Genomic DNA, 26,477 nt, shown 5'->3' with positions numbered 1-26,477 from the left:
GTCTTTGTGTATCTTTGGAATATGATAAAAAGTAGGTACCACTGTGTTTAAACATCGGAGGAATAGATATTCTTCCATGTCAAGCATGGATTTATCAAACCATAACTTAATCAGCTCATGATATCTTTGTATGCTGTCAAGGTAAACATCTTTAGAAATCTTTTGATAGCAATTAGTGTCAGACAATTGCCTTAGTGCCTCAGCACTATAGTTCTCTCTAGTTTGTAGGACTATATTGCCCCCTTTATCGGAGGGTTTACAAATGATCGTACTGTCCTTACTCAAACTTTCCATAGCCTCCCGTTGTTCTTTGGTTATATTTTGGGCTTTTTGTAATCGTGATTGTTTGCCTTGTAGCATTAGAAGATCTTTATTTACTGCCTCTGCAAATACATCAATCGCGTCTGGGGGTAACTGAGGTAAAAACTGTGAAGTTGGTTTCAAATAACTCACATATTTTTCCTGATCAAATCCCAATTGTATCGTTCTTTGTACTTGGTCCCCCTTTTGACTTTTCTCATCTTGGTTTTCTAATCTAAGTGATTCCATTGTTTCCAAGGCAGCCAGATCTTCACCAGTCAAAGCATCCGTTGTTCTGGGATTTACTCAATTGTTTCCTTTGTTTTACAAAGTTAGATTTAGTTTTGAAGTACTTGTGAAGTTTCAATTTACGGGTCAGTTTGAAAAGGTCAATACGGGTTTGTGCATACTCTAATTTGTTTGAAGGGCAGAAAGCGAGTCCCAATCTCAATACTTGCTGTTCCGTATCAGTGAGGGTTTTCGGTGTCAAATTAATGATAGTTAGAGTGTCTAATCCCATTTCTTCCCCTTTCTGTTGCGAGTAGCTCTGGTTGGAGCGTTTGACCCTCCTGCTCCAGCCACCCCTCCTTGTTTTTCTTTTTCTGCCTCGGGTGGTCTGCTCTTGCCCCCTCTTAACCACGTTTGTCTCATAATACGAAATTCCTCCTGAACAGGGGTCTTTATTGTTCTTGGATTACTTCCTCCGTCGTCCGAGGATTCACCGCCAGTAACATCAGACTCCGAGGTCTCAATTCTTGTTGTTTCAGGCATACCCTCCCTTGCCTTCAATTCCTTGTGTGAGCCCACAAACTTTTTCGCAAACGTGAGTACTCTACCCTGGGCATAATCACGTTCATCCCACTCGAACTTCTCCTGCTTTCTTTGTTTTATTTTTGCTTCATATTTCACAAGTCTTTTCTTCATCTGCTCTTTGAGCTCTTCCATTTTTTTCTTATCCTCCTCTTTGTCAATTTCTGCCTCCATTTTCTCAATTTCCAGTAAAGCTTTATCCCTATCACTCCAGGCGAATTTCACTAATATAAACAGCATGCCCTTGCTTGACTCAGCTGTGTGTGCCACCCATTCATCAAGGAGCTTGGGGTCCGGATTTTCATAGGCAGGAATAGTATAAATCCATAGACCTCTGGGTACCCGATCTACACCAATGTAACTCTGTAATGAGGTTGCCTCCCACCACTTTCTTTGTTCGCGCTCATATAATCTCTCTAGCGCTGTAAACTTCGATATCAAGTTCATGGCTTCTGGTGTCAATTTGCTGCCTCGTTGTTGTGAGTCAGCCAATGTGCCTCTTTTAAACATGCCTTGTGCCGCTTCGGGACGCTCCGATACATTGAACATGTTTCTGGGAAAAGCGATACTGGATATAAGTCTCTGCAAAGCCCCTTCGTCTTGCCGCAATTATACACCAAAACTGCGAGTTAAATGATTCAATCCCACTTACCGATCCTTGTCGCTTCGTCTCGGGCGTCCTCTGACACTCCGACACTGCCGCTCCTTCGGATCAGACGTTTCGTCAGGCGGTGCCGCCGGTAATTTCAATAATAGCTCCAACTACACCTAAAACCAGCGCACTTGTGGACAGTAGAGAAAGCACTCCCTGGGGTCTTTGCCTTTTTCGAAGTTGCTGTTTAATTAATTCGCATAATTTGATCCCGTGAAAACTGTCTGTCATAGATTCCAATTTTGATTAATGAAATTGACACGTTTTCTAATAAGATTACTTAATATGCAGTCGTGACAACTTAGCAATGTTTAAAATTGTTGCTTTTGTCACAGGGATTTGATTTGGGGTTATACACTCTAATATGGTGCCTGAATATGTATTTTCAGTGGTCCTTCTATTATTTTTACTTTTGCTTTCAATGAGGAATGCATCATGTGACCTGATGCGTATATTTTAAAAGTTTGCCACATTTCGGCAGGTAACTTGTAAACATTTGACTAAGGCGATAGCCGAAACGCGTCATGGTGATTGGGAAGCGAATGAATTAAAAAGCAACTTTGAAAAAGGCAAAGACTCCTGGGAGTGCTTACTCTACTGTAGAGGAGAAGAGAATGAGCGCGTACACTATACGAGGTTGCACCTCCGCGTCACGGAGCACCCGTCCACGAGTGCGCTGGTTTTAGGTGCAGTTGGAGCTATTTTATATATATATATATATATATATATATATATATATATATATATAAGCTCACAATCCTGACTACAAGACGTACGTCTCCAGCAAAAGCGCATATATATCCGCTTTAGGGCTACCGGAGTCCCCAAATTTCTTTTCCAAACTTCTCTGCTCCTCCACAGAAAAATACTCGAACACCCAGGTATGCTGTGAAATGTTAAATCGCAGACAAAACGATGCGTTTCAGCTTCCGCTTTGCGCACGTTTCTATGCACATTTGAATTATGACCTAAATTGATCCAAAATCAGACATCGAAAAAGGTCCTCGCACTAGGTTTGTCTTTTTGTCCATCTATGAATTTGAACTATACTCAGACTAGAATTGACCTTTTCTACTTTGCTAGAAAACTGAAGTAAAAAAAATGGTTTGAGACCCAGCCAAACAGAAATGTGGTTGCAAGTGGGGTGAATGAATTGAGCAATCTCAATATTGGTGACATAGAAGCCCTTCATACTTTATCTATTCTGGGAGGAGGGAATATGTTGAGAGAGGAAGCACTACAAAATTGTGAAACTGATTTGGGGTTAAACCCGGGGAGTAATTTCAAACCCAAGTCGAGATTCTTGCCCAATATCAACTGTGAGGCTGTTGAAATTTTCGAGAAGGGAGTTCTTAAAGATCTGGTCTGAGTATTTTTCTGTGGAGGAGCAGTAGGTAGTTATAGTTAGGACCAAGTTTCCATAGGAAGAGCATTTTTTGTTTTGCTTATAACTTTGGCATCGTTTGATGAATATTCATGAAATTTTCCAAACTAATTCTTTGTTCATATCATCTCCTAAGTTGAAAGTTTGGGGGTAATTCATCAGGGGGGGACGAGAAAATAGGGGGGACCTAAACGTGTTTTCTCCATGCAATTTCCATAGGAAACTTTAGACAAGGCTATAGGTCGAACGGGTGAACGGAATTGCCCCAAATTTGGCAGGGAGAAGCGTCTTGGTCTAGAAAGCATGCTTTTGTTTATTTGGTGTAAATCCGTTCAGTAGTTTTGGAGAAATATCGAAATTTACAGATATCAATATTTGGGAATTCTGCCATCTGATTTGCTGAGGCGTTACGTGTATGAGCTTGCTGCTTATTGGCTGCGAGCGCTGCGAGTGGTTGCAAATAGGAAGTGTTGGCAGACATTTTTGGATTCTGTTGAAGCGAGTAAGGGGAAAAAAGGGCGAAAAAAGTAGGAAAGAGGAGGGTAGGAGCACTGTAACCTCTGTGGGGTGTTTAGGGTGTGCTATACAGGGGAGCAAAGTGAACTACTCATCCCTACCGGTCTGAAAGTGCTGGGCTACAGAAATTAAGTGAGGTATTGCCTAGAGTCTGATGCTGCTAAGGTGAGCTGCTGCGGGACTCGGGGATTAAAGCGTGAGCCCAAACTGTGTGTCTTATGCTCTGAAGTCATGTGCCCTCTCCATTGCACCACACCTGTGGAAGTAGTGTCAGCATGTGTTTATACATACTAGGATGAACTGCTGACCCCTACTGGTCTGAAAGTGCTGGGGTACGGAAAATATGTGAGGTAATGTCTAGAGTCTCATGCTGCTAAGCTGAGCTGCTGCCGGACTCGGGATGAAAGCGTGAGTACAAACAGTGTGTCAAATGCTGTGAAGTCATGTGCTCTGGCCGCTGTGCCACATCTGTCCAAGTAGCTTCAGTGTGTAGTTATACCTACTCGGAGGAACTTTTGTTTCGAACATTGTAACTTGTGTATGGTGCTTAGGTGGTGTTATACAGGGAGTGTGTAAGTAAATTTGTGCGTATCAAATCAATTCGGTATTTGTAAAGTGGAAACTACTCACTCGTATGTGTCTGATGGCGCTGGGGGTGTAAGCTGTGCTGCTGCCGGACTCGGAGATAAAGCCGCTGAACTACTGACCCCTACTGGTCTGAAAGTGCGGGGTACGGAAATTAAGTGAGGTATTGCCTAGAGTGTCATGCTGCCAAATTGAGCTGCTACTGGAGTCGGGGATGAAACCGTGTGCCCGAACTGTGTGTCCTATGCTGTGAAGTCATGTGCTTTGGGTGCTGTGCCATACCTGTAACAAATAGTGTCAGCAATATTTTATACGTAGTAGGAGGCAGTTTTGTTTGGAACACGGTAACTTGTATATGGTGCTGGTAAGAGATCCGCAGCACTGCCAAAGGCAGTGCACCCAGGACATGCAGCAGACGTGCAAGGTATAGGTTGACGTGAATGGAGTCGACCATGTGTTCTGGACGCCCTGCTATGCGCCAGTGGCTCTGCTTGTAGCTGCACTGGCTTGCCGTGTGCCAGTCTTGTGGATGAAATGGCACAGCTTGGTGCAATGAGCCGGGTCTGTGTGCAATGGGTGCAGGGCAGGGTTGTGGTGGGAGTACGTGTGAAGGCCATTTCACGCACACTAAATACGACAAAGGACTTTTGAGTGTGGGATGTCCACTCGTTGTTCTCAAATTGGGCATTGGGTAGTGTGGGAGACTGTTGCAAATATTATCGTGTCTGTCAAGGGGGACTGGCCACTTGCAAGTTCCTTCTCGGAGCAGCAGATGTGTTAGCGCAAGATAGCTCAGACAAAGAACCTTTCATCCTTACAGTAATTTCTCCAGCTGCATTCATACAGGATATGTACCAAGGCCAGTCATGGGTGTTGCGGGATGTCTGCGACCCTGGTCATCATGGATGAGATGCCCAGCACGTGGCACATGGGCGGGTTCACTGTGTGTTACGTTGCCAAACAGCTGCTCCTCCCTCCCACAAGCCCCCACACTTTTGTGCGCTGCACTGTTGTATCCCATGCACTCCTATGGCACACCTTTGTAATGCCTATTCACGCATGTCCTGCGGCATTCCAATCACACCGTGACACTGCCGTTTGGAGGGGGTGCATGCCACTTTACAACATCGACTACTGCGACCCTTGTGGCGGCCACACCAGAACACAGAGACACACTTACCGCACTTCTTGCACACGGACATTTGTGAGACATCCTGTTCTCCTTGCTGCCTGTGCATGCAGGAGGATGCGTACGTAGCTACATCTCTAGGCTCACTGCCAACGCTGAGGTGACATGGTAATGTCCGCTGAAGACAGCACATTGTGATGTTGCAGGGCCCGTGCCTATCATATTAACACAATGACCACACGGACATACTTGCTCAGATGTGGGTTCATGGGGCATTGGCGGTCCTGGGGTTGTTGCGATGAGTGTTATGGCCCACAGGGTATCCGTGTATCATGCTCATAGACTCTATGGCACCTGTGGGTGTTCTGGTGTGGCTCTTGGCTGTGTTCCCTTTCATGCTGCAGGTAGTCGTCCTGCTTAACACCAGCAGAAAGCAGGTGTAAAATCTCTGGTCCTAACGCGGCTTATCGCCGGAATTTGTTTCGCATCGCAATTTTTGCCTTTCGTTGTGAAAGTTGTAATGTGTTTTTTTCGTGTACAGAAAAATAAATGAACTGGGCAGTGTATCCCGTCAAGATCCAGCACCTGACCCACTATTCCCAATCAATATAAATACAATGAGATTTATTCATTGATTTGGTGTGTACACTGTAAATACACCCACTACCACAGTGCAATTCAATACAGGATTTTAGTATTTAGAATAAATCGCAAAGGTGCACCTCGTGTGTTTTTGCACGGGAACGCCTACCCTGCATCTCATTATCAGCACTTTAATACAACTACAGTTGAGATAAATCTAACACGATATTCAGAAGCTGGTGCAAACTGCAGACATCACCAGTATTCCCGCAATAACTGCCCCAAATATTAACACCGTGGTGGACGCCACCAAGTAACAGTAATAAGAACGAGAAAGAGTCACACAGCACTTAAGTAACAACCCAAAACGTTACTGATTTCTTCAAACTTTATTTTTTGGCAAATGTATATATAAAGGATGAAGTAAATTTAACAAAATGAACATAAAACAACAAGGCGGAAGACTCCTGACGGGACCATGAATGTCGACGACACAGCCTGGAAAATAAAGCACAAAATAAGTATGTGTGTAATGCGCATAGCAAACAAGCTAGACAACGAGAAGGAAAAAAAAGCCAGAGAGAAAAAGAGAGGGAAGGAAAGAAAGGGAGTGAGAAAGGGAGAAGGGAGATAGAGAAAGAGAAGGAAAGGAAGGAAGAGAGTGAGAGAGAGAGAGTGAAGAGAGGCAAGTGAGAGAGAGAGAGAGAGAGAGAGAGAGAGAGAGAGAGAGAGAGAGGGAGAGATACTGCCGCCCCTGCGCATCCATGACCAAATAATTACCTGCTGCCACCGGAGTGTCTACCAGTGGGCACTCCACGTGCCCGTCAAAGCTCCACGGCCCGGCAGATCTCACAGATGTTGCTGATTCCTGAATGGTGGAGACCACATCAGCTTCTCCGCGGCCCGGCAGATCTCACAAATGTCGCTGAGTCCTGAGTCATCAATGGCAGAGACCACATCAGGTTTTGGTGCCGCTAACCCTGTTCAATGCAAGTCAGTGCCATGTGGTGGTAGGCCGCTGACGGCCATACAACTTAGGGTGCAACTAACCCTGTGCAAATCAAGTCTGCGCCAAATGGTGGTAGGCCCACATCAGCTTCGGGTGGCACTAACCCTGTGCAAGTCAAGTCCGCTCCACGTGGTAGTGGGCCCCTGACGGCCATACAGCTCAGGGTGCAACTAACCCTCTGCGCAACTTCTCATGGACTTTTTATGATTGAGACCCGTGGAGCATTCGCCATCCAGTCACCACCAGCAATAAAGGATGTGACATTGTCGATGCATTATATTTGTGTGGTCACATGGCCTGTGACGCATGTGCCGGATGGGTGTGGTGTGTGTGCAAACCTGTCTTCAGGGAGTGGCCGTGACATGTTGACAACTAGAGCACTGACCTGCACACCAACAGTGAGTACACCTGTGTCAGGTAGCTATGTGGGGGTGTGAAAACGTGTTTTCTCAATGATTTTGCATAAGAAACTTTAGACAAGGCTACAGGTCAAACTGCTGAATGGAATAACGCCAAATTTGGTAGGGAGAAAGGTCATGGTCCAGAAAGCGCACTTTGTTGCATTGAGTGAAAATATAAAAGAAAGGTCCTGGGGGCAATTTAATGTACCCGAGCTCTGTCTGTGCGAGATAACCCTTTCACGCTCCCTCTTCCCAACATCACCACTTCGGAGCTATAGCATTAGAAGCCAGTCCGTCGGCTCGCAGCTCTCTACCTTTGCGAGCTAGTACGCAGCTGTGCCTGTACCTCTGCGAGCTACAACGATGCTGTTCCTTTGGGAGCAGACGGCTCATAGTACTGCGTCTGTGAGTCGACCGGACGGGCCGCAGTTTTCCCTCTGCGAGCCTGGGTGCGAACTGTTCATAAGTCACACTACATAAGCATTGAAAAGCCATTTTGTGATTCAGTCCGTCAGGTGGCATCTGTCCGAGGCATTTCTGAAAACATACCGGAGTTCTTTCTTTGAGAGATTCCCCTTTCACGCTGCCTCTCCCCACATCAGCAGGTAATGCACCCTCTTCCCACATTACCAACATACCCCCAACAACCTTCTTGGGCCCAGAATTGTCCCTGTGCGGTTGGACAAACGAGAATCTTAGTCATGTATAGATTTACATATAAAACATTTTATTTAAACAAAACAACAACAAATTAAAGTGAAAGGAGCCTGGTGCTGTGGTCGCTGCCACAAAGTTGGGGTTACTGTCATTCAGGATTCAGGACACAGTTCCACATGTGGGATCGGCTTGTATTGAACAGGGTTAGTGGCACCACGTGTCGCGCCTTGTGTTGTACAGGGTTAGTGGCACCACATGTTGCCGGCCTTGCATATGGAAATATGCCTGTCTGATCAAAGGGAGTCTGGTGTTGTGGTCGCTGCCACGAAGTTAGGGTCACTGCCATTCAGGACTCAGGACACAGTTCCACATGTGGGATCGACTTGTGTTGAACAGGGTTAGTGGCACCACGTGTCGCGGCTTGTGTTCAACAGGGTTAGTGGTACCACGTGTCAAAAAGTTGAATTGCGAGCTCTGTTGCCCGCAGTGTAGAAAGTTATTGAGTGTTTGTTGGCACTTGAAGATGAATTTGTTGATTGTACTTAAGCTATAACTGATATAAAAAAAAGTTCTTGAAGCAAGGATACTAAAATGATATTATGTAGGTTTTAGGCCTGTGATAGTTACTTGCGTAGTGGACTCTGTAATTAATGAATCAAGATTTAATTTTAATTGTGAGCCCTACTGACCGCAGTGTAGGCGTATCATGAAAAGGTGAAATATGTATAGAATACACTGTCGAAGTGTATGAGCCTGTGATGCTGCTTGGTGCGGATGGGCCGCAGTGGGAGCTATGTCTCTTGCCTACTGCGCCATCTGCAATCGCGACTGAATCTGAATTGTGAGCCCTGCTGACCGCAGTGTAGGTCAGAGGTAGCGGTGAGCAAGGGCCCACAGCCACATGCATAGGTTGGTGGCCCCACTGGCATGCATAATTTAGGTCTAGTGGCACCACGAGTCACTAATCGAAGGGAGTCTGGTGTTGTGGTCGCTGCCACAATGTTGGGGTCACTGCCATTCAGGACTCAGGACACAGTTCCACATGTGGGATCGGCTTGTGTTGAACAGGGTTAGTGGCACCACGTGTCGCCGGCCTTGCATATGGAAATATGCCTAACTAATCAAAGGAAGTATGCTGCTGTGGTTGCTGCCACGGACTTGGGGTCACTGCCATTCAGGACTCATTACACAGTTCCACATGTGGGATTGGCTTATGTTGAACAGCGTTAGTGGCACCACGTGTCGCCGGCCTTGCATATGGAAATTTTCCTAACTGATCAAAGGGAGTCTGGTGCTGTGGTCGCTGCCACGGACTTGGGTTCACTGCCATTCAGGATTCAGGACACAGTTCCACATGTGGGATCGTTTGGCTTGTGTTGAACAGGGTTAGTGGCACCACGTGTCGCCGGCTTGTGTTGAACACGGTTAGTGGCGCCATGTGTTGCAGCTTGTGTTGAATTCTGCCTCAATAAGTCCACGTGGCAATGACTTGTGGTGCAGTGAGTTAGTGGCACCTGAAGCACTCAGCATGTGCGCACCCTGCAATGTCTTTACATGCTTTGAAAGAAACTTCATAGCAGTCAAAATCTCCAAGTAATTCCATTTCAGTCCTCCAAGGTTTGAAGAGTTGCAGAAGAGCTAAATAGAAAAACTCTCTCTTATCTGGAGTATCACAACTTAATTTCCTGTGATTAATCAAATTTCCTTTGGCATTCTTTAAGAAACATCCATCAGATCCAATTACAGCATATTTCCCTTCATTTATTTTTTCTGTACCATTTTCTCTAAAACTATAATGTTGCAGTATTTCATATAGACATATGTTTTCCAGGTATGGACTTCTATTTCGATAGTATGCGAGGAACAGTAATTGAGTTATCTGCAACATATTGTATGTCCATATTTGCATTCCACATCTTCAAAATTACTGGATTGTAATCATTAATGTACTTCGATTCTTCTGTTCTTTTTATATTATAAGTATTTTTGGGTGATTTTCGAGTGATAGTATGCCTCACTGCTGACATAAAACTGTTCACTCTTCCTTGCGATGACTTATGGTACACAGAGTTAGTAGCACCTTTGGCGCTCAGCATGTACGTACCCTGCGATGATGCGTGGTCATGGAGGGCCGCACTCGGATCAATGTCTTTTATCTATTGAATTCTGCTTCAATAAGGCCACGTAGCGATGACTTATGGTGCACTGAGTTAGTAGTACCTTTGGCACTCAGCGTGTACGTACCCTGTGATGATGCGTGGTCCGGGGGGGCCGCACTCGGAGCAATGTCTTTTGTCTATTGAATTCTGCCTCAATAAGGCCACGTGGCGATGACTTATGGTGCACTGAGTTAGTAGTACCTTTGGCACTGAGCGTTACGTACCCTGCGATGATGCGTGGTCCGGGGGGGCCTCACTCGGACCAATATCTTTTGTCTATTGAATTCTGCGTCAGTGAGGCCATGTAGCGATGACTTGTGGTGCACTGAGTTAGTGGCACCTAAAGTACTCAGCATGTGCGAACCTTGCGATGATGCGTGGTCCTAGAGGGCCGCACTGGGAGCAATGTATCTTGCATACTGCACTGCGTCATCTGCAATCGCTACTCCATCTGAATTGTGAGGCCTGCTGTCCGCAGTGTAGATCGAAGGTAGTAGTCTGTGCAGACAAAAGTCTGCGGTGCTGTGCCGCTGGGTTCGCAGGGGGCCTGTATCGAGGAGACCCACAGTCATGGCGGCAGCCTTTCTGGCAGGGTGAGGCCCGCCATTCTGGCAGAGTCGTTGGTCTTCACAGTTCACAAGTGAACCACGCCCAGAGCCCCGGCCTATTTATTCAGACTCCTACACTGAAGTGACGTACGTCGGACCAGCCCACTCCGGTTACACTTATGCTTACGGGGGGACAATACAGCTACATGACTGAGATTGTCCCTAGTGTTTGACGTAACATGGTTGGGTCCACTGTCCACAACACTACAAGCACCAGTAGTATAGGTGCACATGGAGAGGTGTGTGTACTGCATACTGAAATGTGTCCAGCACATCACCGCTACACATTGTGTGCATTGTTATTCATGGGTGAATTGCTTCCTTCACATATAGTTTGTTCACACCTGTCCCAATATTCAGCTATTGTGTGGCTGAGGGGCCATGCCGTTTTCGGAAAGTTCGCTATCTTGTTCTGCGCTGCCTCGGTGGTAGAGGAGGGGGGTCCTGGGGGTGGAGGTGGTTGTTGTGGCGTTCTTGGGTGTCGGAGCTGCTTGATCAGTAGGTCTATGACATGTGTTGTTCTTCAGATGTGGCTCTGGGCTGGGCTCCCTTTCATACTGTATGTAATTGTTTAATATTTAAAAAACAAGAAGACATTAAATAATAAATAAAAAAAATATAAAAACAATTTTTAGGATATTAAAGTTACAAAATATTTTAAAAAAATCAAAATTACTGAGAAAAACATAGGTTTTATGAACATTATAATTAGAAATTAGTATTTAATAACCTTTGAAATTCACAAAAAAACATGGGTCTCAGGAAGATGAAAGTTAGAAATTAGTATTTAAAAACAAAATCACATTTACTGAAAAAACAATTGCCACATTTCCCAACATTGAGCTATTATATGGCAAAGGGACCGGACCATGCCGTTTTTGGAGAGTTCGCTGTCCTGTTCTGCACTGCCTTGGTGGTAGTAGGGAGAGGGGTGGTACGGGGGGAGGTCCTGAGGGTTGTGGCAGTGGGTGTTGTGTCCTTCTTGGGTGTCGGAAAAAACTATAGGTTAAATGAACATTATAATTAGAAGTTAGCTTTAAAAAAACATTGAAATTCACTGAAAAAATAGGTTTCATGCACGGTATAGATAGAAATGAGCATTTAAATTTTTTTAGAAATTCACTGAAAAAAACCATAGGTTGCAGGGATGTTATAGTTACTTGGACATTTGACTCATATAAAACCAGAGAAATTTGCCTGTTATAGTTAGTAGAGCTAACTATAACTTGCGCGACCACAATGCACTGGTGATGACGCCACATATTACATCACTCATGACATGGTCAGTGACATTACTCATGACATCACTGATGACATCTCAAATGACATCACTGATGACATCACTGATGACATCATCCACGTGATAGTCTGACACACCTCCTCACACTCTAATATAACCTTTGATACATGTACTCTAAAATACAGACTACCATTTTCGAAACCATAGACACAGCAATACCAGATACTAGATACCCATTCACTGATTCCTATCGATATATTGTGATCTAGACATACACTCATACAGTCACTCATACATGCTGTCACTCATCATTACATCAGTATAATATCCACTCATACACCTACACAAACATTCACACAGTGCTACTGATCCTTAGAGTTACTCACACATCTACTCAGTCATGCCAAAAATCAATCACACACCCATGTACTCACCTATGCAGATATATACACACCACCTGACTTATTTATATAGATACTAACACATACTTACTCTCTTAATCACTAATGCAAGTACACATTCATGTATGTAGACACTCTTGCAATCACTGTCTCTCACTTATAGTCAATTATACACCCCAACATTCACATATACTGTCGTAAAACATATATAGTTACTCACATATATACAACTGAGACATCAATTCACTATACAGTCAGTCATGCATCTACTAAATAATCCATTCAGACACTTCTACATCCACTCATTTTTCAATAGACCTTGGCATAGATATATATGAAAAATATTTAAACTTTACAGAAACACACTGGAGGATGTCATGAGTGATGTCATTTGAGATGTCATGAGTGATGTCATGAGTGATGTCACTGACCATGTCATGAGTGATGTAATATTTGACGTCATCACCAGTGCATTGCGGGCACACAACTTATAGTTAGCTCAACTAACTATAACAGGCAAATTTCTCTGGTTTTATATGAGTAAAATGTCCAAGTAACTATAACGTCCCTGAAACCTATGGTTTTTTCAGTGAATTTCTAAGGTTTTTTAAATGCTAATTTCTAACTATAACGTGCCTGAAACCTATGTTTTTTCAGTGAATATATATATCAATATATATAAACAAGGAGGAGTGAGACGCTAAACTACGGCCACCTTCAGCCGTCCTCAAACGTAATCAATACACAAGAGAGGGAAAGCTTCACAACAGATGAACCCCTACCGTTTTAAGAGGTCAAATTAACTTGCTCTCAATATAAATCAAAGTGGAAAGGAATCTGCATCCAGGTGAATCGGTGTGACCCTTGCATCACATGGCTATATTAGTAGGATCCTCACCCTCTAGTACGCCAGTTGCATGCTTCCTTATTGGATCCTCACCCACTGCACCTAGTGTGAGCGAGTGGGTTCAACGTGGTTTGTAAGCGGAGCTCTCACTGAAACCTAATTACAAGTTTAAAAAAGCCTTCAGGATCTTAATTCTTGTTTATTAATAAGAGTACAATGACCCCAAACATCTATAACTCAGTAAGGTCAGCATTTTTCCACCTGTTAGAAGTGCGACTCAGGGTCAGCAGGCTTTCTTCAGGACCAACTAAATCCGAAGATTTTCTACAGATTGTGCTCAATACCAACTCCTAATGCTGGTTTACACACTACTCTAAATATGAAGCATGCAGTCATACTGACCATATTGGACCTTTTCCCTCTATGGTCTCTGAAATAGAAAAAACAAAAGCATTTTTTTTAAGGGGTGATTCACACCCCTGATCATGTAAATGTCTCATGCTTGTGCATACTTAGATTATTGAGTGCCAAACGTGAGATTATATATATATATATATACTTTTGACATTTGGTCAATATTGCTGCTATGTATATTTTCTATGCGGTTGTTTGCACTCTGTACCATTATTGCGTATTTTGCACAACAATACCATTGCAGTTTGCACTTCAAATTTGCGTATTTTGCACATTCAGCAGTTGCACTTTATAACAGTACTGTTCATGCTCTTTTGCACCTTTTCATGAATTTATCTTGGCAAGAGATTGACAAATTTTAGCCCAAAACAAGGATTTCAGTTATATATTTCTTGTGTAGACATTACAATTGTATTTGCATACTTTGTATAGTCACTACTTACCATAGATTTTTTCTATGTCCTTCATCACAACCATCACATGACCTTTGAGTGCTGTGGCCGAAACGCGTAATGACGTGTTGTGTTGGTGCTGGCTCCAATTAAACTCTCTCGAAGCACGACTGGTGTCCGTGTGCTTTCTTCTTCGCCTGCTCGGAAGTGGGAGAATGCGCCTGGTGTTTTCATATATATATATATATATATATATATATATATATATATATATATATATATATATATTATCTACTGGCGGTCGCCAGTAGATAGTTATAGTTAGGACCACGTTTCCATAGGAAATCCGCAACATTCTATTTTTAATAACTTTGGCGCCGGTTGACGAATCCTCGCGAATTTTTCAAAATAGGTGGGGCGCTACGCTCCGCTCCTACCCTGAAAGTCTCGGGGGGATTCGTCAAGCGGGGGCTGAGATAAAAGGGGGGTCCCAAACCGCGTTTTTCCCATGCATTTTTCCATAGGACCTTTAGACACAGCTACAGCCCGAACGGCTGAACAGAATTACTTGAAATTTGGCAGAGAGGTAGTCCTCAGGTCAAGGAAGTGCCTTTTGTAGGTTTGGTGTAAATCTGTTCAGTAGATCCTGAGAAAATAGCATTTAAAAGCATATATATATGTGGGCGGAGCCTAACCACACATCTCATCCTGAGATCTGATTGGCTGTCAGCACTTCATCCAAGAAGTGTTGGCAGCCATCTTGGGACCAATATACATGATAGCACCTCATTAAAAAGCATTGCAGTTAATAGAAGGTTTTAAGACTTTAGTTACATTATAAATCATTTGTTGATGGTATCATACTCATTTTAGGAATTGTGGTATGTTCTAAGGTGATTTCACCATGTGAAAAAGCCTTCTGCTGGGATATCATGATTGAGAGAAAAATATTTTCTCATGCTTTTACCACAGAGGTTTGGAAGGTGATCTATAGGCTAAACTGAGAGCTTATTTTCTGTAAATTCACATTATCTTTCTCAGTCATGTGAGAATGAAGTCTGACATTCTCAGTAAAACATGTACATCCAACAAGGGCAGAGACTGTCAGTTGATTCCTTTGTGTTCTACTGCAGCTTCCCAGAGTGTTCCAAAGAACTACTAGAGCGCTAACAGTCCTACTTATGATAAACGTATGGCACACCTGAAGCCATCTTGCTTGGATTAAAGTGGTAACTCTTAAAACATTTCATTTAAAAAGGAACAAAATGAGGGGGTTCATTTTTCAATAAAAAGTATGATTAGTGCTGCAGAAAGAAAAATTAGGGCACATTTTGAGTGACTTCTCAAATCCTCTTCTATTTCATTAAAAAATTCTGACATGCAGACTGAAACATGCACTTTCAATCCCAGCAGCAGTTTTCCCTGGTGAGCAGTAGCTTTACTACAGTGATCTAATGAGCAAAAAGAGTGCTAACATTCTGAATTTATGGCAAATGTGTGACACATCTGAATGCCTTCTTGATGGAATCAAAGTAAAAAACTGAAAGTATTTCCTACTGAGGAGACTGCAGTAAATGAGGAAATTAGGAAACTTCATAACAAATAAGTCTCCCAAGATGGCCACCAGAGACAAAAGAGCCCAAATGTAGCCCAAATATCACCCAGATGTAGCCCAAGTATAGCCCAATGACAGAATGTCCCAGAATGTTCTTAAAAACAACTAGAGCGCTTACTGTCTTCATTATGACAAAAGTATGGCACACCTGAAGCCATCTTGATTGGAATAAACTGGTAACACTTAAAACATTTAATTTAAAAAGGAACACAATGAGGAGGTTCATTTTGCCATAGAAATTATGATTAATGCTGAAGAAAGAAAATGAGGGCACATTTTGAGTGACTTCTCAAATCCTCTTCTATTTCATTAAAAAAATTCTGACATGCAGACTGAAACATGCACTTTTAATACCAGGAGCAGACTTCCATGGTGCAGTAGTTTTACTACAATTATCTAATGAGCAACTAGAGTGCTAACATTCAGAATTTATGGCAAATGTGTGACATATCTGAATACCTTCATGATGGAATCAAAGTAAAAAACTGAAAGCATTTCCTACTGAGGAGACTGCAGTACATGAGGAAATTAGGAAACTTCATAACAAATAAATCTCCCAAGATGGCCACCGGAGACAAAAGAGCCCAAATGTAGCCCAAAATCACCCAGATGTAGCCCAAATATAGCCCAATGACAGAAGTGTGCAAAACACTTATTATTTTGTGTTTTTGCAGTGTTATATAGTGCAGACTTGTCAGGTATTGGAGTGCTTTACATGAGCATTGGTTACATCACACAAGAACACATTCATTTTGGTTGTAGACATGGGGAGACTAAGTGATTTGACCAGAATCACAGAATGTCGAGCTGAAGCAGAAACTTCAACCTGGTTCCCCAGTTGCAAAGTCTGCAGTTCTGGAAGTAACACCACATCATCTCCCCTAAGTGCAACATTTAATCAAGTGGTCAACTGGATAAAAAAACATAAAGATAACAAATAATTTAAAAGTGCTTTGTCGCTATTTGAAAACTCAGAAAATATGTCCTTATTTTAGCCTTTTAGAGCACTAACCATAATTTTGATGCCAATAAGACCCTCTCATATATGTAATTTCTAAAGGAAATGCTCTAGGTATTACAGTTTTGATTACATCAAGATGATGTCAGGCGTTCCACACTTTTGTAATAAATATAGAATGTTAGCAATCTAGTTGTTCATTAGGATACTGTTGAGAGGCAGAGGCCAGGGGCACGGACTCTGAAAATTGAAGGCAGGTAGGAGGGTGCAAAGGCAACAATTTAACCACACTGAGCAGGCAGGAAGGGCCGTGGAAGCACAACAGACTATGGAGGGCAGTGGAAAGGGGGGCAGGGGCAACAAACCAACAATACAGGACTTGCAAGAGAGGCTGTTGGAGGCAAGATCTATTACGGGTCAAGGAAGCTAGGGGCGGTCCCCAGATCCCCGGGAGCCACCACAGAACTGAGCAGGAGAGTGAGTCAGGGACAAAAGGGGCACCTTAATTTGAGCCGGGGTGCCTAGGAACGCTTGCTCCAAAAATGAAGAAAACAGACATATGAAACATGGAATTGGAGGCAGAATACAATGGCAGTTTAATGAGAAGATGCAACTTCAAAGAAACCGCAGAATAGAGACATAAAGTACAAAATACAGAATCCAGATAATCATACAGCTGTCATAATATTCTCTGTATCTCAATTAATGTACTGACAGAGAGAGAGAGAAAACACATTTATAAATGCATCATGAGAAACAAGTTACACCAAGGAAAATGTTACCTAGGAACACTCACGTTTACTCTTAGAGCAAGCATTCCTGCAATTACAATACAAAATCTTTTAAATGCAAAAGTAAAGAGAACAATGGTTAAACATAACATGACATTTCATATAGGTAAAATAGAATAAGATACTTCAAGCAAAGCAGAGCAAGACATTTTAAGCAAAGGAAGACAAGAGCTCCCAGCTCTTGGGGAAAACCTGCACTGCCTGTTAACCTACATACAGACGGCGAGGTAGTCCGTCGATATCTGTGGGTGCTCCCTTTTTATATCATTTTGTGGGCTCCTTTGCACGCTACATCTACCTACGTATGCTACCCAAAAGCTTCGTCTGCAGATTTTACCAGACATTTCGTCATTTACCCACTTAATGCTGACAATGGACTGGGTGAAAAGGTCAGTCTCTCAGGCCAATCGCTTATCGTAAGTTCCATAGAGCAAGCAGAAAATAATGGGTATTGTACGGGAATTCAATATATTCATGTATAAAATCTCCTCAGTTCTCCTAACTTGACGCTCTGCGGTTGCCACTTCCTTAAAAGTGGGAAACCTGCCCAGGAAGCAAGTACCAGTCCAGGATGCAGCCTACTGTATGTCGACAGCTTCAGGGGGATGTTGAACTTTGATACCGAGCACGGAGCACTCGGGTAGGGTGGGGGCTACTGGTTTGGAGCAGAAGGCCTCGCAGACCTGCCTTCAGACTGCTATACACTAAAATTGCAGAGCTATGGTCAATTTAACAAAGAGGCCTACATATTGAACAGAAGGGCCTACACAGGGGTTTTATACTGGCTGAGTGGTAAGGATGTCTCAGGATAATTATATAGCAACACAGGACCCGCTGGTCAATTTAATACGGCCTACAAATGCAGCTGGCAGGGCAAGGACAAGGGTCTCATACTTCAGGTGTGGACAGAACGGGCCAGGGGCCCCCTGTGATACAAAATCTACCCTCCTTCAAGCCTGTGGCAATGTAATAGACCATTGTGGGCAGAAGGAAGAGGCAATGGTAGTACAACCATACATGCCAACAGACCCGATTCAGCCAGGAAACGTCCAATGTTTTTAAGCTCAAATGGGCTTTATTTGATCTGTCTCCTGTCTACAATATCCTCTTTTTCAATGTAACTCAAAGGGGAAAATCAATACCCCAGTTTTTTTTCAAAATCTCCCTCTTACCAAGTTCAAAATGTTCGCAAGTATGGTACATTGGATCATGGAAGGAAATGGGATAGGGACATGGACTTGGATAACAGAGGACAGGAGGGACATGGAGAGGTGCACCAAACTGACCCTGCAGGGCAGGCATCAGGGTTTGCAGCAGCACAATACACCACACGGGAGTGCAGCACAACAATCCATAGAAAGCAAGAGGGAGGGGACAGGACCATGCACATGGACAACAGAGAACAGAGGGGCAAGAGGCAATGGTAGCTAGCTGACCATAATGGACAGACAGGAGAGAAAGCTGCAGCATAACAGACCATAAAGGGCAGGAGGGACGGATCAGGGGTATTACAATGGAACAGACAAGCCAGGAGGGAGGGAGTAGGGCTGGGGGCAAGGGGGCAGGGCAGGAGCAGCAAGATAGCCATGGAGGTCAGGCAGGATGGGCACTAGAAGCAAGACACACCATGAAGAGCAACAGTGAGACTGTGATGGCATACACACAGACCATGGAGGAAAGGTGGGAGGGGGTCAGGGGCAGCTAACTGACCACACAGGGAAGGTGGGAGGGGCCATGGCAGCACAGAAGACCATGCATGGCAAGTGGGAGGGTTAGTGGCAGCACAATGGCTATGATGGGCAAGAAGGAGGGTGGAGGGGCATGCACAAAGGACGATGGAGGATAGAAGGGAGGGTCAGGACCTGTGCACAGACAAGAAAGTTCAGGGGAAGGGACCTCACAACAGACCACACGGGGCAGGCAGGAGGAGCAGCTGCAGCACAACAGACCAGGGAGGGCAGAAGGGTGTGGCAGTACAATGGACCATGTAGGACAGGAGGAAGAGGATAGGGGCATGGCATGTGGACAGGCAGGGTGGAGGTGACAGGGACAGGTTACAGTCATCTGACAATGCTAGGCAGGTGGGAGGGGAGTTGCAGCTCAACAGAACACTCAGAGTAGATAGGAGTGGCAGGTCCATGGGACATGGTGGGCAAAAAGGATGGAGCAGGGGCATGCACAAAGACATCGGAGGGCAGGGGGAAGGAGAATAGGGGCAGCAAGCTAAGCACAGAGTTTAAGCAGGAGGTCAATGATGGGGCATAGAATTGGGCAATGGAGGGCAGGAGGAGTGGACTGGTGCATCATACTGAGGGCAGTGGCAGCACATCAGACCATGCATGGCAGGAGGGAGGAGGCTAGTCCATGGATTCACACAACAGAGGATAGGGAGGAAGGGGATGGGGCAGCAAGCTAACTGTTCAGAGAAGGCGGGTATTAGGAACTTTATTGTTTTTAAAACATTGTGTCTGTGCGAACTACTTAAAATATGAACAAGTATGCAGCATAATCTCACTTTTATTCAGGAAGAAGAGGACGTTTGTGACTGTGACTCCGGGCTCACTTGGCAGAAACACCCCCTGACCCTCCACCCCTATCGCAAAATGTATGCCCGTGAAAAGGGTAGGTGAACACAGTGTTATATAGAACATAGTCCTGAGAGCACGATTGAAAATGAAAACTAGATATAGTGTATGGTATAAACTATGCACCAAAAAGTGTGATATAAGATGAACCGGGCGTGAAATATAATATGCAATACATTGTGCGCAATGACAGATTCATTGGAGAGCGCGAGATAGCACAGGCACTAGCGCGTGCTATGCGATATGCGCCTTGGAGTGTAATATGCACAGGGCAGTGTTGTGTAACCTAACTAGTCTCTAAAGTTGTAATATAAAATATGTGCTGGGGAGTGTAAGGTTGCATATGCACTGTGACAAAGATATGGATCCCAGATTGTAATATGTATGGCATAGCACTGTGCGTTATAACATAGGCATCGAGAAAGGCACGTTAGATGGGGCAATATAACCCGTGCGAAGACAAGTGTGGCATGACATATTCACGGGGTGGTGTTACAGTGCACATGGGCTAGAGAGTGTCATAGCATATGCACTAGCTAGTGGAATACAACACAGAGGTGTGTGGCACACGGCAGGCAATGGTGGGTGTAACACAGCATTGGGCTCTGTCAGGAGCGCGCTGTGACTCTCAAGTGATGTTCGTCCCCTTTCCAGAGAGTAAAATAAAAAGTATTACACATCCGGCAGTGGATGTGTGTTTTATTAACCGTGAGGGGGGTTTCTTGCATAGTTTTGGTCGAATTTTTGTCGAATCCCCTTTGAATGGCTTGGTGTGCATGTGTATTAAATGTGCCCGTCAATAGCTACCCAAGTTTGTATAAATAAACGACAAGGGTGTCTACCGGGATTAGGCACGGTAGGGCATCAGACATGTCAGAGCTTCACTAGTGGTGTAAATACATTCCACGTGGATTCATTGCATGCATAGTCGCCTTTTAATGAATATCACGCAAATCGTCATGGTGATAGGTACGTACGGTTTGTCCAGCATGTCCTAGGTGTGTCTATAAATATATATTTTTTAAAAATAATAAAAAACAGTGGCCGGCCCTGGGGATTGGGGTAAAAAAAATATAATTAGGAGACTGGCCCTGGGGGATGGGGTCATCAGGGCCAATAAATTAGAATAAGAAGGGGAACCAAACAGCCCCCCTTCTTAAAAAACTAAAATAAATAAAAGACTGGCATCGTGCAGGAGGCCATGCCCCCTCCGTGCAGCACTCTGCAAACGCGCCCCCAACAGGTATCTCCAGTATGCGCCAGGGAGATGCGCTGCAGCCAGGTGTTCTGAGGCCAAGCCCCTTTTTACACCTCTCTGCAACGCAGCTCTGTGGCGCTTACTGGAGGTACCTAGTGGTCTAGTTTGACCCTAGGGACCCTTAGGATTCAAGGGGACTTAATCTCTCAACTTAGAACAGCCACAGGGCGCGTTTACACAGTGGTGAAGGGAGGGGACGGGGCCTGAGGTGACGTGTGCAAACACGCACTATGGCACGTTTTAAATTGGGGATATAATTTCCCTTCAATACTGAGGGCCCCTGGGGGCTAACTAGCCCACCAAGTGCTTCCAGTAAGCGCCACTGAGCTGCATTGCAGAGAGGTGGTCCAGGCCGTGCCACTTTTTACACCTCTCTGCAACGCAGCTCTGTGGCACTTACTGGAGGTACCTAGTGGGCTAGTTGGACCCCAGGGACCCTCAGGATTCAAATGAACTTAATCTCCCAACTAAAAATGGACACAGGGCGTGTTTACACAGTGGTGAAGGGAGGGGACGGGGCCTGAGTTAACGTGTGCAAAAACGCCCTGTGGCCTGTTTTAAGAGGTAGTTTTAATCCCCATGCCCTCTTATATACTAGGGGCTTACAGAGGAGGTCATGCTAATCACAGGGGGACCCCAACGCATAATGTTCCCTAGTGTATGTAGGTGTTTTCACTGTATTCTAAGTGTCTTTTAACATAGCACTGGCTCTAGGACTGGTTAGTCAGGCTCAGTTACCACCAGTATCCGTCTGAAAAAGTTGAGGGTACAGGATGATTTTGCAACAAGGCTTCTTTCTGCTCTTCTTTTTGTTCTTGCTGCACGTTATCCTTCTTCCTGCACTTATCTTCGTATTTGAGGACTTCTGTTGCTTCTTTCTGCACTTCTTTTGTTTCTTTCTGTGCATTTTTTCTTCTTTCTTCACATGTCCTATCTCTGTAGGCATAGTTAGAAATTAGCATTTAAAAAACCTTTGAAATTCACAGAAAAAACCATTGGTTTCAGGCACGTTATAGTTAGGAATTAGCATTTAAAAAACCTCAGAAATTCACTGAAAAAACCATAGGTTTCAGGGGTGTTATAGTTAGCTGGACTTTTCACTTGTACAAAACCATTGAAATTCCCCCGTTATAGTTAGTTCAGCTAACTATAACTCGGGCGCCCGCAATGCACTGCTGATGACGTCACATATTACATCACTCATGACATGGTCAGTGACATCACTCATGACATCACTGATGACATCTCAAATGACATCACTGATGACATCACTGATGACATCATCCTTGTGATAGAGTGGCAGACCTCCTCTCACCCTAATATAACCTTTGATACACACATTCAAAAATAGAGACTAAAATTTTCAAAACAGTGGACATACCAATACCAGTTACAACAACCTCTTCAGTAATTCTAAGATCCACATACACATCCACTCATTCACCAACAGTCCTATACAGTCACTCATACATGTACTCACTCATCATATGTACTCATACACCTATACATCCTGTTACACAATGCCACTCATCCATAGAGTTACTCACACACATAGTCACTCATGCTAATAAAGAATCAAACATACATTTACTTGCATATACAGTTATACACACACCACCATACTTACTTCTACGGAAACTTACACATACTTAGTCTTTTAAACAATCACTTATAGAAACACATACTTATTCATACAGGAACTCTTTCAATCTCTCACTCTCACATATACTCACATATATACACCAATAGTCACATATACTAGTTTAAAACATATGTAGTTACTCATAAAGACACTACTGAGACAGTCATTCACTCACTAACACACCCATACACACACTCATCCACCCATACAGTCCTGCACACATGCTGTGTTCAACACATACAAACAGTGAGTCACTCATTCATGCACCTATGCACTACGTAATACCCCCCACCGAACCATGCAGACACTCAGACTGATACTCAAAAAACCAACTAATAACCTATATAGACACCCATGTAGCTACTCACCAACCCATGCAGCCACTTATACACAAAGTGAGAGACTGATACAGATATTTACATATTTAAACATTACTCACTAAGCCATGTATTCACTATGATACACTTAATCAGTCAGTTACACAATCAATTTTTCAAAAACAAATCATCCATTTAGACACTTATATACCCATTTATTCTTCCATCGACCTTGAGATATACATATATAAAACATATTTAATTTTCAGAAAAACACACATTCACTGGATGATGTCATCAGTGATGTCATCAGTGATGTCATTTGAGATGTCATCAGTGATGTCATGAGTGATGTCACTGACCATGTCATGAGTGATGTAATATGTGACGTCATCAGCAGTGCATTGCGGGCGCCCGAGTTATAGTTAGCTGAACTAACTATAACGGGGGAATTTCAATGGTTTTGTACAAGTGAAAAGTCCAGCTAACTATAACACCCCTGAAACCTATGGTTTTTTCAGTGAATTTCTGAGGTTTTTTAAATGCTAATTCCTAACTATAACGTGCCTGAAACCAATGGTTTTTTCTGTGAATATATATATATATATTACCTACTGGCGGTCGCCAGTAGGTAGTTATAGTTAGGACCACGTTTCCATAGGAAATCCGCAACATTCTATTTTGAATAACTTTGGCGCCGGTCGACGAATCCTTGCGAATTTTTCAAAATAGGTGGGGCGCTACACTCCGCTCCTACCCTGAAAGTCTCGGGGGGATTCGTCAAGCGGGGGCTGAGATAAAAGGGGGGTCCCAAAACGCGTTTTTCCCATGCATTTTTCCATAGGACCTTTAGACACAGCTACAGCCCGAACGGCTGAACAGAATTACTTGAAATTTGGCAGCGAGGTAGTCCTCAGGTCAAGGAAGTGCCTTTTGTAGGTTTGGTGTAAATCTGTTCAGTAGATTCTGAGAAAATAGCCTTTAAATCAATATATATATCTGAGCCAGCTTACGGTGCGCTTACGGTGCGCTTACCGTACGCGTACGGTGGCGTGCGCGAGCGCGATTCTGATTGGCTGTTAGATCTTAGTAAACATTCGAATCGGTCGAAACCAGGAAGCGGCGGCCGCCATTTCGTGTGTTTCACTCAGAAAAAAAAGGGTGATATCTTGAAAAGTGGGCAAGGGAGAGAGTTACAGACCCCCTAACATTTGTAAGGGGGTCAAAGAAGGACAGAAAAGTACAAAGAAAACATTTATTGATTTTAAAAAAAATCGCGGGGTACGCGTACGGTAAGCTCAACGTACGCGTACGGTAGAAAAAAAATTAAAAAAAAGAAATGAAATGCAGATTTAAGAGTTTAGATATTAGGGGGCTCTAAAAAGAGCCGTTGTGTTTATGAAGTGATTTGATTTTTTAGTGGTACCTACAAGTAAGTACCGATGCAGAGTCTAAGGTTCAAGAGGAAGACTCTGTTTCCTTCATCATTGAAGTGCACACCATCTCCTCTATAAATGTCTTGCATGTCGTAACGCAAGTTGTTGTGGTAAATGGAACCCATACCATAGTCACGGAGGAAAGCAGAAACAGATTCGTTGACGTGCTTTCTTGTTTTGTCAATCTGCGGACAGAAATGATTGGACCAGTTCCATTTTTGCCTTTGGCATATGTTAGAAAACACAAAGGCCGTTTTAGGGAAAAGTGAAAACAGTTGTGCAAAGGTGTCCTTCATAAGTATTTCCAGACCTACCCCAGTCAAAGTGCCTAGGTCATTGCCACCACAGTGCACTATTATGAGGTCAGGGTGTTGGATTTGCATGAAGGATTTCACCAATGGCATCAATTGGTGCCACTTTAACCCTCTCTGACCAATCCATTTAATGTCTACATTTGGCAAAGCAAGGTCTCTCACCATATCTGTTTTCTCTGCATACTTTTCACTCCAGAAGACATAGCTGTGCCCTACAATCCACACTGTGAACATCTTCAAAGGAGAACTGGATGCACTCAGGAGGTGTAATTCAGTAGAATGGTAAAAAGAAATAAAAGACAGTTTGGAAATGGAGGCATACATATTTTTTTTATAAAAAAAAGAACTGATTGGCTGTTTCATACCATTCTAGAATAAAAACTAGGATGTATGTGTAAATTAATAGAAGCATGTTTTGTATTGGTACAGAAAAATGTGTTACCAAAGAACAGTACTATGGATTTGCTGTTAGGTTTGAAAAGTCAAGCACTCTTGCTCTGTGGAATTGAAACATTGTTTGGTGAACTTCTGACCTAACTCCACACAGCAGTGTTCCATGAGCTGTTGCTATGGTAGCAGGCAGAAGTCAAGTTGGGGGAAGGGTACTAGGCAGAAGTCAAGTTGGGGGAAGGGTACTTTTGGAAAAGGGTTGGTTTTCAACCAATAGAAATGTGTGATTACATTTGAAAAAAAGGGGGAAGCACTGAGATTTGAAATTAACATGTATATGTGTGGAAAAAGAGAGGGAAAGTTTGCCATTATCTGGTTCTGCTGAGAGGAGAGAGGTGTAAAGAACAGAGATCCTGGCTCTGATAATCTGCTGTTTGAGTGCCACATTTCTTTCACAACTAACTAATTTTAAAGGTGAGTTTAGAGTTTGAGAGGGGATGTATATGGTAAATTAAGAAATGAATAATAGAAATGGAATTCCTTTTGTTGAAGTTGTGTTTATCATTTTCTGTTTTGGGAGAAATTTAAATGTGAGGAACATGTAAAATAATATGGACTATGTTTTCACGATAAATTAAGGTGTACTGGTAAAAATAAGGAATACTTTAAGGGTTTGAGGTTGCACTCAGTAATGCAAATACATACAGCATCAGTAAGGCTGGTTGCCCTTGCTGGAGTGTAGGCAGTCACCCAGGTTACAAATGGTGCTGGTTTGAAAAAGCAGTTTGGACATGTGCTGTTTTCGGAATCTGAAAAGTGGATTCAAGATGTGTCAGTCTGTAAAAGTGTTTATCACTTGCCAAAAAAAAGAAAAGTAAGTGTGCTTTCAAATTGGCAAAGAAATTTCGTTTTGTGACTAATGTGAAAACATGACTCTGTGTGCAAAGAGGAATTACAGGCAGAGATTTATTGCGTATTGCTCTGGTGATTTCACAGTTGCATTAGATGGAAAGGGTGAGCCATTTTTTTTGTGTAGAAGCAGACTCTTAGCACACACCCAGCTGCTTATCCTCTGGAATCATGCA

Source organism: Triturus cristatus, chromosome 6 (genome assembly GCF_964204655.1).
Source record: "Triturus cristatus chromosome 6, aTriCri1.1, whole genome shotgun sequence".
NCBI lineage: Eukaryota > Metazoa > Chordata > Amphibia > Caudata > Salamandridae > Triturus > Triturus cristatus.
The sequence above is the reverse complement of the archived record's forward strand: the minus strand, read 5'-3'. Positions refer to the sequence as shown.